Source organism: Urtica dioica, chromosome 4, assembly GCF_054948205.1.
Source record: "Urtica dioica subsp. dioica isolate 48M chromosome 4, U.dioica_male_clone48M_v1_H2, whole genome shotgun sequence".
NCBI lineage: Eukaryota > Viridiplantae > Streptophyta > Magnoliopsida > Rosales > Urticaceae > Urtica > Urtica dioica.
In genome coordinates this window covers 10,220,988-10,233,146 of record NC_142759.1, presented here as the reverse complement: position 1 = coordinate 10,233,146, position 12,159 = coordinate 10,220,988, and the positions used below count along the sequence as shown (strand labels likewise).

General features: G+C 33.7%; 1 long non-coding RNA gene across 1 annotated transcript; it reads left to right on the top strand.

The window, feature by feature from the left end:
* The first annotated feature begins 5,325 nt into the window (after window positions 1-5,325).
* LOC149400277 (uncharacterized) lies at window positions 5,326-7,476 on the top strand. The gene is made up of 2 exons (XR_016296310.1): window positions 5,326-6,804; window positions 7,001-7,476. It is a non-coding gene; the product is annotated as an uncharacterized LOC149400277 (long non-coding RNA).
* Window positions 7,477-12,159: the final 4,683 nt, after the last annotated feature.

Here is a 12,159-nt window from a genome sequence, read left to right as displayed (position 1 = left end):
TGAGCTACTGAAAATGAAGGCTCAACTGAAGTCTGAGTTTGAGATGAAGGATCTAGGGCCAGCATCAAGAATTTTGGGCATGGATATAAAGAGGAACAGAAGTCAGAGGAAGCTCACTCTATCACAAGAAGGATATCTCAGAAAGGTAATTGACTTGTTTGGTCTGAGTGATTAAAAAAGTGTTACAACTCCTGTTGGAGCTCAGTTCAAACTGAAGTCAGTTCAAGAAGGGGAAGAATCTACAGAGTCCAGCTACATGAAGAACATTCCCTACTCGAACTGTGTGGGGAGTTGTATGTACGCCATGATCAGCACAAGGCCTGACATTGCTCATGGTGTAAGTCTAATTAGCAGATTCATGAGCAGACTGAGTAGAGAACACTGGCAAGCTGCTAAATGGTTAGTGAGGTATATCAAGGGAAGTCTCAACTTGAAGATGGTGTTCAGTGGTGATGAGAATAAAGTGAGCAAGGTTGTTGGCTACTGCGATTCAGATTATGCAGCTGATCTGGACAAAAGAAGATCACTTTCAGGGTATGTTTTCACAGTTGGGGGTAATACCGTGAGCTGGAAGGCATCTCTTCAACATGTAGTAGCTTTGTCAACAACAGAAGCTGAGTACATTGCCTTGACAAAAGCTATCAAGGAGGCAATGTGGCTAAAAGGCTTTGTGAAAGAGTTAGGGCTGGGTGATCGTGAAACTATTGTGCATTGTGACTCACAGAGTGCTATACACTTATCCAAGAATAGTGTCTTTCACGAGAGAACAAAGCACATTGATGTGAGGCTACATTTTATCAAGGATGTGATAAAAAGTGGTCGGGTCGTCATCGAGAAGATCTCAACTGAGATAAACCCATCGGACATCTTCACAAAGGCAGTACCAGTCAGCAAGTTCAAGGAAGCCCTTGAATTGCTGAAGTTGATCAAGGAGTAGATCAGCAAGAAAGGGCACGGGAACAAGAGAACAATACAACAGTGATGTTATTGACCAAGGTGGAGATTTGTGAGATCTATGGTCAAGCCACATCACACGTGGACGGTTCAAGTCGAAGCCGCGTCAGCAAGGCAGTTAGGAATAACTGTCTCGGATCTGGTGCTGAGCTATAAGTACTAGAAGGTGAAGACTTGGATGGCTATCAAATACATTCACGAGAAACAAACAGAGAAAGAATAAGAGAGAATCACCTGTGAGAGTTTTTTACAGAGGGAAGAACGAGATTGGGATCTCGGTTCTTAGGGAAACACTTGAGTGATTGTTGTATTAAGGAACGATCGGATTGTGATCGGACTCAGGGTTTATTCTTTGGGATTCAGTTTGTGTGTGGATTATCGCGTGTAATTGTTTCTGAGCATAGTGGAGTTTGAGTTCTCGTGCCCTAGCTGGAGTAGGATCGCATTGATCCGAATCAGGATAAATCCTCTGGGACGTTTTCTTTCTTCGTTTGTTCTTGGCGCTCAATCTCTCTCGATTGCTTGCGTAGGAAGTTATTTCTTTGTTTACGTTTTTGATCTGTTTTGCTGCGTGATTTCCGGTTTACGTGTTGTTTACTCTAACAGTTAGTACATTCAACAGATAATACATTCATAATTATATTTCAAATTAGGAATAGGAATATATAGAAATATTATCTTTTACATGTGTAAACCTCTATAACAAACCAAATACGTACTAGTGGTTCTTTCACGCGAAATATATCTCGAAGTTTGATAACGTTTTGTAGCTAGTTGGTTGCCTTGCCTATTAGCAATTTAGCATGACGAAATACATAATCTAATCATTCGTCTTTCAATGTCTATAGGGAATGGTCATACATATACTTGTAAGTTGTAAAGCTTGGATCCACACAAGGTCCCCGGCCGTGAGACCCCATTTTCACCTTCTTGTTACCACTTGAGAAACGGGAAGATATCGTTTACAAGCATGGAAGAAATTGGATTCCCATTTATGTCTTTTTTTATTTTAGTTTTTAACTTTTTTATTTTTATATAATAGTTTTTTCAATGGAAAAAAATTAAAAAAATATAACATAGGGAAAATACGTAAATTATAAAAATGAAGTTAATTGACATAGATGAGCCCAGATTCATAATGGATGAAGACGTGACTGAATTGGTCCTACTTACTCTTCGGAACGGAGTGGAAGCAGGGAAGAAGTTCTCGAAAGAAGAAAATGATCCAATGACTTCAAAATAATTGAACATGAAGCCGTATGAGATGAAAATTGTTTCTAAAAATAAATTATCTACTATCGCAGGTAGTCTAAAAGTCACTAACACCCAAGTCAGGCTTAAAATAACGTAAATTGTCGTTTTGTTTTTTTAATCACATAACATAAAAATGTATACACTAGGCGAATATGCAAGTTTACGTTTTTTAAACTCATATGAGCAAATAAAAGAGTTCGGGCGAATGAACGAACACAAGGACTTCAACAAAACTTGTAACAAGGGAATCTTTAGGAAAAGATAGAGACTTGAAGACAAGAAGAACCTATAATTTGAATGTCAAACTTGTAATAATAGGGATTATGAGCTTGCTCCCACCCATTTTTGACATCTTATAACATAGAATGCTCAACCTTTACGAAATGGGACATTTCCTTATTATCTAAAGTCACTCTATTAACCTCGCTTACTAGATAAACCAATATGCCACCTCGCTTACTAGATTAACCAATATGCTAACCTCGCTTACCAAATTAACCAAATGGACCCTAAAATTTGGCTAATTGTTGTTGTGGACCAATTCGATCACGTATGCATCATGTGGTAAGTTATTTCAGATGTCCCTTGTTGTCCAAGCTAAGGTATGTTTGGCCATCTTAAGAAACCGAGGTCATTCGCCAAATTTGAGAGTTTACTTTGATCCGTGATTTTCAACAAGGTATGCCACCTCGCTTACCAGATTAACCAATATGCTAACCTCGCTTACCAAATTAACTAAATATGGACCTTAAAATTTGGCTAATTATTGTTGTGGACTAATTCGTCTTTTTTTTTCTCTCGAAAATATAGGCATTATTTTTCTTCTCAAAACCGAAAGAATGTACTATAGACTCTAGCCTCGTATATTAATAAAACGTTCACAGGGCGGAACGAACCTAAACTCACAAAATCTGTCACACGACGAGCGTGATGCCCATAATTTACAACAAACATGAGCATCAGTTTCTAAACTACGGAGTCCAACTAAAAACAACCTTTGAAAAATTACTACCAGCCAATGAAATCGATCCAAACCGAAGAGTGGGAGACCATATATTGGACTGCTTTTAATAAGAGACCCCAAGCTGTCCGTGATAAGGTTTATTAATATCACCCAAAGAATACTGCTAGAGGCTATCATTAGTACATATCCACTTGGTCTATCAATTTCGGTATACATAACCCATATTTTACAATAACTAATGTGAATATATATATATATATATATATATATATATATTGTTTTATCAGAAAATTAGAAAATAACCAATTTAGACGTTTGACATTGCTAAATAACCAACGTTTAGTAAATATTAGATAAATAACCACTTTTAGACGTAAATTTTAATTAAATATTTAATATTTGATATATAAAAATGATTATTTACTTAAGATTTACATCTGAAAGTGGTTATTTGCCTAAAATTTACAAAACGTTGACATTATTCAAACGTTTAAATTGACTATTTTTTTTAATGAATCCGCAATCGTAAAGTTGACACATGAGAGAATAGGTTACAATAATGTCCTCCAACCTTCCATATATACAAATATCTCGAGACTTTTTTGAACTTCTCAAAATTTGTTGCCATAGGTTATATCTTGCGTTCAACGACTCCATAAATGGTTATTTGGCTTAAAGCAAAAGAAAAAACACAATACCTTTTTCGATTTCATATTTTTGGGATTAAATATGTACCATATGTCCCCAGTGTCCAAAGTAAATCCTTTATTCATATTAGTCAAACACAATCAGAAAATTGTAATTGCATGTCCCCATTAATTTCTTAACTTCTGTATCTCGTAGGAGATCAAGACAAGAATGAGAGAGAGAGAGAGAGAGAGAGAGAGAGAGAGAGAGAGAGAGAGAGAGAGAGAGAGAGAGAGAAAATTGATATATATATACATATTATTTTAGCGTACAAACTCACTCAAAATTCAATGCATTATTCAAAAGCATCAAACGTTTGCTACTATTCAACTTGGGGGAGTTGAATGGAGAAAGTATTTGACCAAAACAAAAAAAGTTGGAAATTGAAAAAGAAGATAGTCATAACACTAGGAATATAAATTCACTTATAATTTAGGAGAAAAATAGAAAATTGGCAATTGGACATAGAGATAAAGGGTAAAAAAAAAGGGTAAAAAGGGCAGAGTAAAAACGAGAGAATGGACCCCTGAGCTGAGCCCCATCTGTCGGTCATCGCCTCGAACTCTTCGCCCCTCTCTCTCTAAAATGACACGCCAGACGAGGGTTTCTTTATTATAAATTTAAATAAACACAAGATTAATTATTAGACTATAATAACACAACACACAGAACAAATAAATAAATAAAAATAAAAAAGTTTGGGAAAAAATATTAAATGAGGTTTCTACTATCGGGCAGCTCAATAACTCAACCACTCCTCTGACTCCCTTTCTGCCACTGCATTACTCTGATTCCTTTTCTATTAATTGTTTCTCATTCTAATATCTGTATTTTATTTAGTACGTGGTTCATGTAGGCCAATCCAACGGTCGAAATTGAATAGATCGGCGTGTGTGTTTCTCTCTCTAGTCCACCAAGAACATGCCTAGCCATTTTAGCCAGCTCATTTGAGTAAGGCTATGCTGGAGAGATGACACAATCAAAACATCACTCACTCATTCATTCATTCATCCGAAACCCAAAATCTAATGCCGGGTTATCATCAATTCATCATCACAAGTCACAACCACACACACACATGATTATAGTATATATATATATATATATATATATATACACAAAATACGAACTAATTGCTGTACGAGGTGTTCACATCCGGAATCCAACGGTGGATATGAATGCGATGAGAGAGAGAGAGAGAGTGCATGGGGTCGTGGTCACTTCTGGAATTGAGAGAAACGGAACCAAAAAGGGCTTGGTGGTGTGGGACCCACCAGTTCTGGCACCAATCTTTTGTCTTTTGTAAGGGTTTGGCTTTTTGGGCTCAGCTTTGGCTTTCCAATGAAATAAATGAATATCGATACATACTAAAATAAAAAATCAAAAATAAAAATCTCAAATTTCACTTACTTATAACCCCCCTCAATTCCCATGTCTTTCCCATATTCCATTCATCATTATCTCATTATCTCTCTCTCTCTCTCTCTCTCTCTCAACCCCCTTGAACACAGCCGAGACTCTTGGGGGATAAATTAGAGAGAAAAGTAACACACAGACACACAGAAAAACCCAATTCTAGTTTATTTGCTCCTGTGTTTTCTGATTTTTTATTATGCTGGTTTTGTTGGATCTTATTCATGGCATCTTGAGGGGAATGTTGTCTGGCTCGAGGACACTTTGATCAAAATATTATCCACACAGATATTACTCTTGTGATGATCTGATCTGTATTTCGTAATCTACTATTAAATTTTGATTCAGCGTGTCGTCGGACCAGGCTTCATTCCCCCCAAAATCAGAAAGCTTTCCAACAAAATCAATGGCTTTCAAAGAAGCCGCGCTCAATTCAGGTTTTTTTTTTGTTATATATGCGATATTATGGGTTTTGTTTTTATTTTTTTATCCTCGTTTGTTTTTATAGGTCGATTGAAGATTTTAGCCGTTTGCAAATTTGTTGTAATGTAATGATGATGTGGTTTGACTAATGTTTCTTTTTTGTTTTCTATTTGGGAGATATTGAAGATTGGTTCATCATTACTTTCACAACCTTTCTTTTTTTCTTCTTCTTCTCTGAACATATGTTTGTTAAGATTCGGTTTTGTCAGTCTAAGTTTAAAAGCCCCTTTTCCGGTTCATCATTAGGCAGATTCTGGTCATGATGGCTTTTCTGAATTTTTATCTTTCCCTTAGCCTATATGTCTTTTTCTGCAATATTCAGATCTGGATTTTCACTTTCGTATAAACATCATCTCTTATTTATTTTCACATTCTATTGCACGCCCTGCTCTATTTCTTTCTCTCTCTCTCTATATTAGGGTTTCATATCTTATATATGTATAAATGAAATCAAGCTTAATTAAATAAAAATAAAGATTGCCTAAAAAAATGAGCACCACCGAGAATTTACGACGCTATGTCAATGTAGTTTGTGATATTTAGTTTGGCCGTTTGGGGAAATCAAGATCTGGAATATTATAGTTTTCACATGAAGTTGGAGATATGGATCACATATTATTAATTGACAATTTTTTACAGCTACATAAAATATAAAGTATTATTTTTTTATTTCAGATTTATAAGCTGTCCACAACCAGGCTCAATAATGTTTTGCTACAACAATTTTCACTCTCTTTATTATTCAAAATATATGATGTCCTATTTACTTCGGTTTTGTCTAAACATGTGACATGACATAATAGTGTCTCTAGACAGCAACATTTTTCTCTGGGAAGAGTAATAAGCTGATTTGATTTTCTGTATCTACTAGAACAGTTCACAGTGTTGTGAATATCCGGTTGTTTCTTTTCATTCGAAACCCTAGTCTTAGTTTTATCAACATGTCATTGATTTAGATATAGCTTCACCATTTGCTCTTGTGTAGCAAAATCCACGAGATCTGACTGTCAGACGAGCTCTTGAACAATTGATACATCAATTCCTTACCGGTACTGTTCATATTTGATTTTAAATTATCACGGCCATTGTGATGTAATTAGTCAGCGATTCATAATGCATGATCAGTGTTCTGATAAGATGTATCTCTGGAATTGATTCTTCCTTATTTTGTTGAATGATCTATATGGTAACTGCTTATATTATATAAGCCTTTGTATATCTTTTTGTTGTTGTTGGATAAAGCAGGTATGATATTGAAAATTTTGAGCACATTCACATGAAAACATACAGAATATTTATCATCGAAGAAAACAGCTGTGCGTGACCACAAAGGAAAGTGAAAGAAAGTGATCATAGGCCTTCTTTATCACAAGATATATCTCTCTTACGTTCTCTATAGGAAGACTAGAAATATTGATTTTTTTTATTATGTGCATGATATTTTAGTGTTCGTTTAAAAATCAATGTAAAAAAGTCTTTCGCTATATAACAAAAGTGGATCTTTTACATATCGAGAGGAAGAAAAATCCAACTTTAATCTCATTCCATCATATTAAAGATAATACAATCAAATGAAATTTTGGTTGTTTAAAATAAGACAGCCTTTAATTTCTTCATCTTCTCCTTTTTTCACTGAAGAGTATGAAAAGACGCAGTCCTGATTGTGTCGTCTCATTAGAAGAGCTTTTATGGGAAATTGTTTCACTTTTTACCTTTGTCAACATGTCATGGTGAAAAACAAAAACCTTGTTTTACTTTCTGTTTTTTTTTTTTTTCTAATTATTTTTTTGGTGGTACATCGGGACTAGTAGCTTAGCCTCAACCCAATGACGCACACAGACATAGAAAGTGAATGAGAGCTTGATAATTGAATGTGGTTTTGACTATCAATGATCGTCATCAACCCCCAAAAAAGGCTTGTGTGGACATGACTCGGCATGAAATACCAAACCAAGTTGGTGTTTATAAAAGGGACTAATTGACCAAGACCTCCAAAAAGGTGCTTTATTTAATAGACTTTCTAACTCTCTTGGTCCTATCTGGTAGGAAATTTAAGGACCCTGTACCTTGCAGTAGGGCTTATTAGGCCGTATTTAATTTGTAGATGGGATTTTTAGGTGTTGAATCCTTAGAAGAACTGAAAACTTTGTATGGTGGATAGGCTTTCACGAGTTATTTAGCTCCACTCGTGCGTGCTTATATTAATGACCTCACAATTTAAGCGAGTCTTTCAAATACAGTTATTCATGTGAAGGCCACTTCCTTTTGTGAAAAGTTACCCATAAGCTTTTATTATTTTTTATTTTTTCTGTTTTTTTTTATTTATTTATTTTTTCGTCTAAGAGAAGCTCTTTAAGTGGAAAAAGCTTATGGGGGAAGTCTCTCATACGCTGCCAAAATCCATGTCAAACCATAACGCTGGCACTGAATAAGTCTGAGTTTTGCTCTTGAGCAATGAAAAAAAAGTCTTGAGTGGTTTTATTTTTCCAGATACTGAACGATTTTCTTAAGGAATAATATTTAAACTCACAAGATGATAACATAGTCACATATAGGCCGATCGAGTAACTAACCCCAGTCTTCTAAATGTATATATGAGAAGATAAGAGAAACTCGCTTGTCGAATTTATAATTAATAGTATTAGGTCATGGATACCAAGCTCATATTGTTGGAAACTAAACTTATTTTCCTAAGGGGACATCTGGGGTTCAGTGGGTTTGAACTCAGAGGTGGCGTTAAAATATCACTATATCAAACTAGGAAGCACTTGAAAACAAAACTTGATTTCGGTATATTTTAGTCTAGATTAATTGCTTTATGTTTAATTTTTTTTGGGCTTAGTATAAGTTCCTAGAATAGTCTTGTAATGTTTAGAATCTCTGGATTATTCTTATAGTTGTAAGAATTAATAGAAAATAACGTTTAGCGTTTAGAGCTTGTGATTTATAAAGTTGAGAACTCTTTTTTAGAATACGAATTAATATATAATCCTACTTTTTGTATCAAGAAATTCAAAAGCTACCAAATAATACACAAAGATCTTCCTATTTATCAAAAATGATATTTCCTTTATAATATTCTTCTCATCAAAGTGGTATCAAACCTATATGATCCTTTTAGTGGCGAGCGAAGGATTCTCTTTTTCAAATAGAAAAATTACACGGACTAAATCACTTGAAATGTGGAAATTGCAATCTAGCCAACATTTCAGCTAAGTTTCAACATAGCCACAATTGATGACGTGACTTTTATTAGTCATTTAGCAAATTACATATTTATCCTTTGCTTAAAAGTCAGCTGAATATCACATGTAACCAACGTTTGACCGCCAAAATCACCTATTTATTTTGGTTTATTTTCGTTTATTTATTACACGCTATATGAATTTATTCCATCATATTTTTATTTCTCGTTTTGGAGGTCAATTAGTTGCTCTGATTCGATGGATTTGATTTTCATTGACTTTCTCTTTCAATGCACACGAATATATCTCATTAATTAGGGAGTACTTATGTTTTTTATTTTATTTTTTTTAACGTATGAAAAATGTTTATAATAGGCATAAAAAATGGAAAAATGGTATGAAGTAGCCAATTCAAACTATGACTTTTGCAAAATAGCCATAGTTTCATTAGATATAGCAAAATAGCCAATTGAGAGTACTATGACTTTTAATCCTGCCTCGATTAATTTTAATCCAGCATGAAGCTTACATTCTGTCTTTATAGTTCGTTGGGATTAAATTTAATCCAACCTAGATTAATCTTACTTGAGCTAGTATGCATATAGTTGACAAATTATGGCTATTTTGCAAAAGCTTAAGTTCTATTGGGCTATATAGCTGCTGGACCCTAAAAAAATTATAATTGTTACAGCCCTAAAATTTGAAAAATGCATAATTTATAAATAAAAATTAATGAAAATATACTTACAATTCACAAGTTACTTATTTTAATCAATATTTAATTTGTTTAATATATTATATTAATTAATGATTTTTATAAAGGAAAAATAGTATGAAGTAACCAATTCAAACTATGACTTTTGCAAAATAGCATAGTTTCATTAGGTATAGCAAAATAACCAATTAAGAGTACAGATTTTCATTAAATTTAATCCTGCCTCGATTAATTTTAATTCAGCCTTCATAAAACTTACATTATGTCTTTATAATTCGTTGAGATTAAATTTAATTCAACCTAGATTAATCTTACTTTGGCTAGTTTGCTTATAGTTGACAAGCTATGACTATTTTGCAAAAGCTTAAGTTCTATTGGGCTATATAGCCACTGGACCCTTTTATAAATAAAAATTAACAAAAATTTACTGACGATTCACACAAAAATTTATTGACGACTCACAAGTTACTTATTTTAATCAATATTTGATTTGTTTCCTATATTATATTCATTACTGGTTTTCCTTTTAAATTTGAATCCAAACGTGTACTAAGTCTGATGACCTTGTTGACTTTCTTATTAGTAGGACTCAAACGTTGGCTACTGTTTTATTTTCACTAATTTAAACCACACAAGGGTATATTCGATATTTCATAGTCGTAAATTTCAGTAAATGGCTATATTACAAAATTTACCAAACGTGGACTAGATCTTAAAAACCACGTTTTAAAATGGGTATGTTGCTAGTTTACCTTTTTAAATATCGATGCTCACTAATGACAGTTATCACAATTGCAGTATCAAGATGAAGCCGGTAATACTAGGAGCTCAAGATGCATAAGAAACCATCGAGAAAGGACTTTAGGTGCAACATGAAACTATACGAGGTCAAGTTCAAGGGGAGACATTGGAGGAGTTAAAAAAGAGAGACAAAAATATTTGTTTCTATTTTTCAATCAGTGAGTGAGTGATCAAGATACGAAGTCTTCAAAGCCATGATTACGAAAGAAGCATAGAACAAACTTCAAACTTGTAACAAAAGAGTTAACAAGTTAAAAAATAACTAGTCTTTAAAGTTTAAACCTTTAAAAGTGAATTTGAAGGTTTGTTTACGGTAGACGCCGAGTCATTTTTCTAAAAGAAATTGTGAAGACATTGATAAAGTGAATGTCATAAAAAATTCTCTATGCTTTAATCCAAGTTTCTTTTTTTTTTTTATATATATAAAATAACTTTAATCCAAGTAGTTTTAACTTCATTGAACAACTACTACAACTCAATGATGAAAGAAAACTATAAATATTAAAAGAGTCAAAGAAAACTATAAATATTAAAAGAGTCAAAGAAAACTATAAATATTAAAAGGGCCAAGATGGTTACAACCAAAAAAAAGGAGGAAAAGGAGCATATGCAACTACAAAAACTACAACTTTAATAATTGTTTCTAACTCTCTTGTCTTGGTCCTATCTTGTAGGAATTTTAAGGACCCAGTTCTTTGAATGAGGGCTCATTGGGCAGTATTAAATTTATAGATGGATTTATGGGGATCAAGTCTCTCATACACTGCTGAATCCAGGCCACACTAAAAAGCTGGCACTAAAGTCTGAGTTTTGCTCTAGAACGATAGTTAACAAAGTCTTGAATGTTTTTATAACGATTCCTTAATATATATATATAGACACACGAGATTATAATATATATATATATATATATATATATATATATATATATATGGACTGAGCTGTAAATCTTATTCGTTTTAATATCAGTTCATAGTTTGAATATGTAATGATTAGTTGTATTTCATCTTATTTTTTAATAATTACACGAACCATGTGTGTCTGGAATAATTTCCCCTTTTCTAGAGGTGTGAGAGGGTAAAAACTCTCAGATAGAGAGATAAAATTTGAGCCTACACTCTATAAGGTGGTCGAATTTCTCAAGAGGAGATGAGAAAATATTTGAAACCCTAGCACACTAGGTTGGTTGAACTCTTCTCTGTCCCTAACCACTACTATAAATTGTGGATTTTACAACACTTAAAAACTGTTGTGAAGTGATAACTTCTGTACCATTGTATAATCCAGTGTTGTAGAAAGCTTCTATAACACTTAAATAATCGTAGTAGAATTCTGGGAATTCTACAACGCTTAGCTAATCGTTATGTAATCCCGGGTACTTTATAACGGTTAGTTAAACGTTGTAAAAACTTCTACAACGGTCCTCTGCTGTTGTAAAAATAGTGGATTTGTGACGTGCTCGCCGCGGCGAGATCTTCTACAACGGATATTTGTTCCATTGTAGAAGATCTCGCTGCGGCGATAATTACACGTCGCCGCGGCTAAGAAACGGGTTTACGAGTATTATATTTTTTAAAAAATTTTATTTGTTTCGTCAAATGTTACTGATATTTCACTAGAATTCCTAAGCATTTTCAAAGTTATCTGACTATAATATTTTGATAATTGAGTGTAGTTCAACTGATAGAGGTCATCTCTAAGTG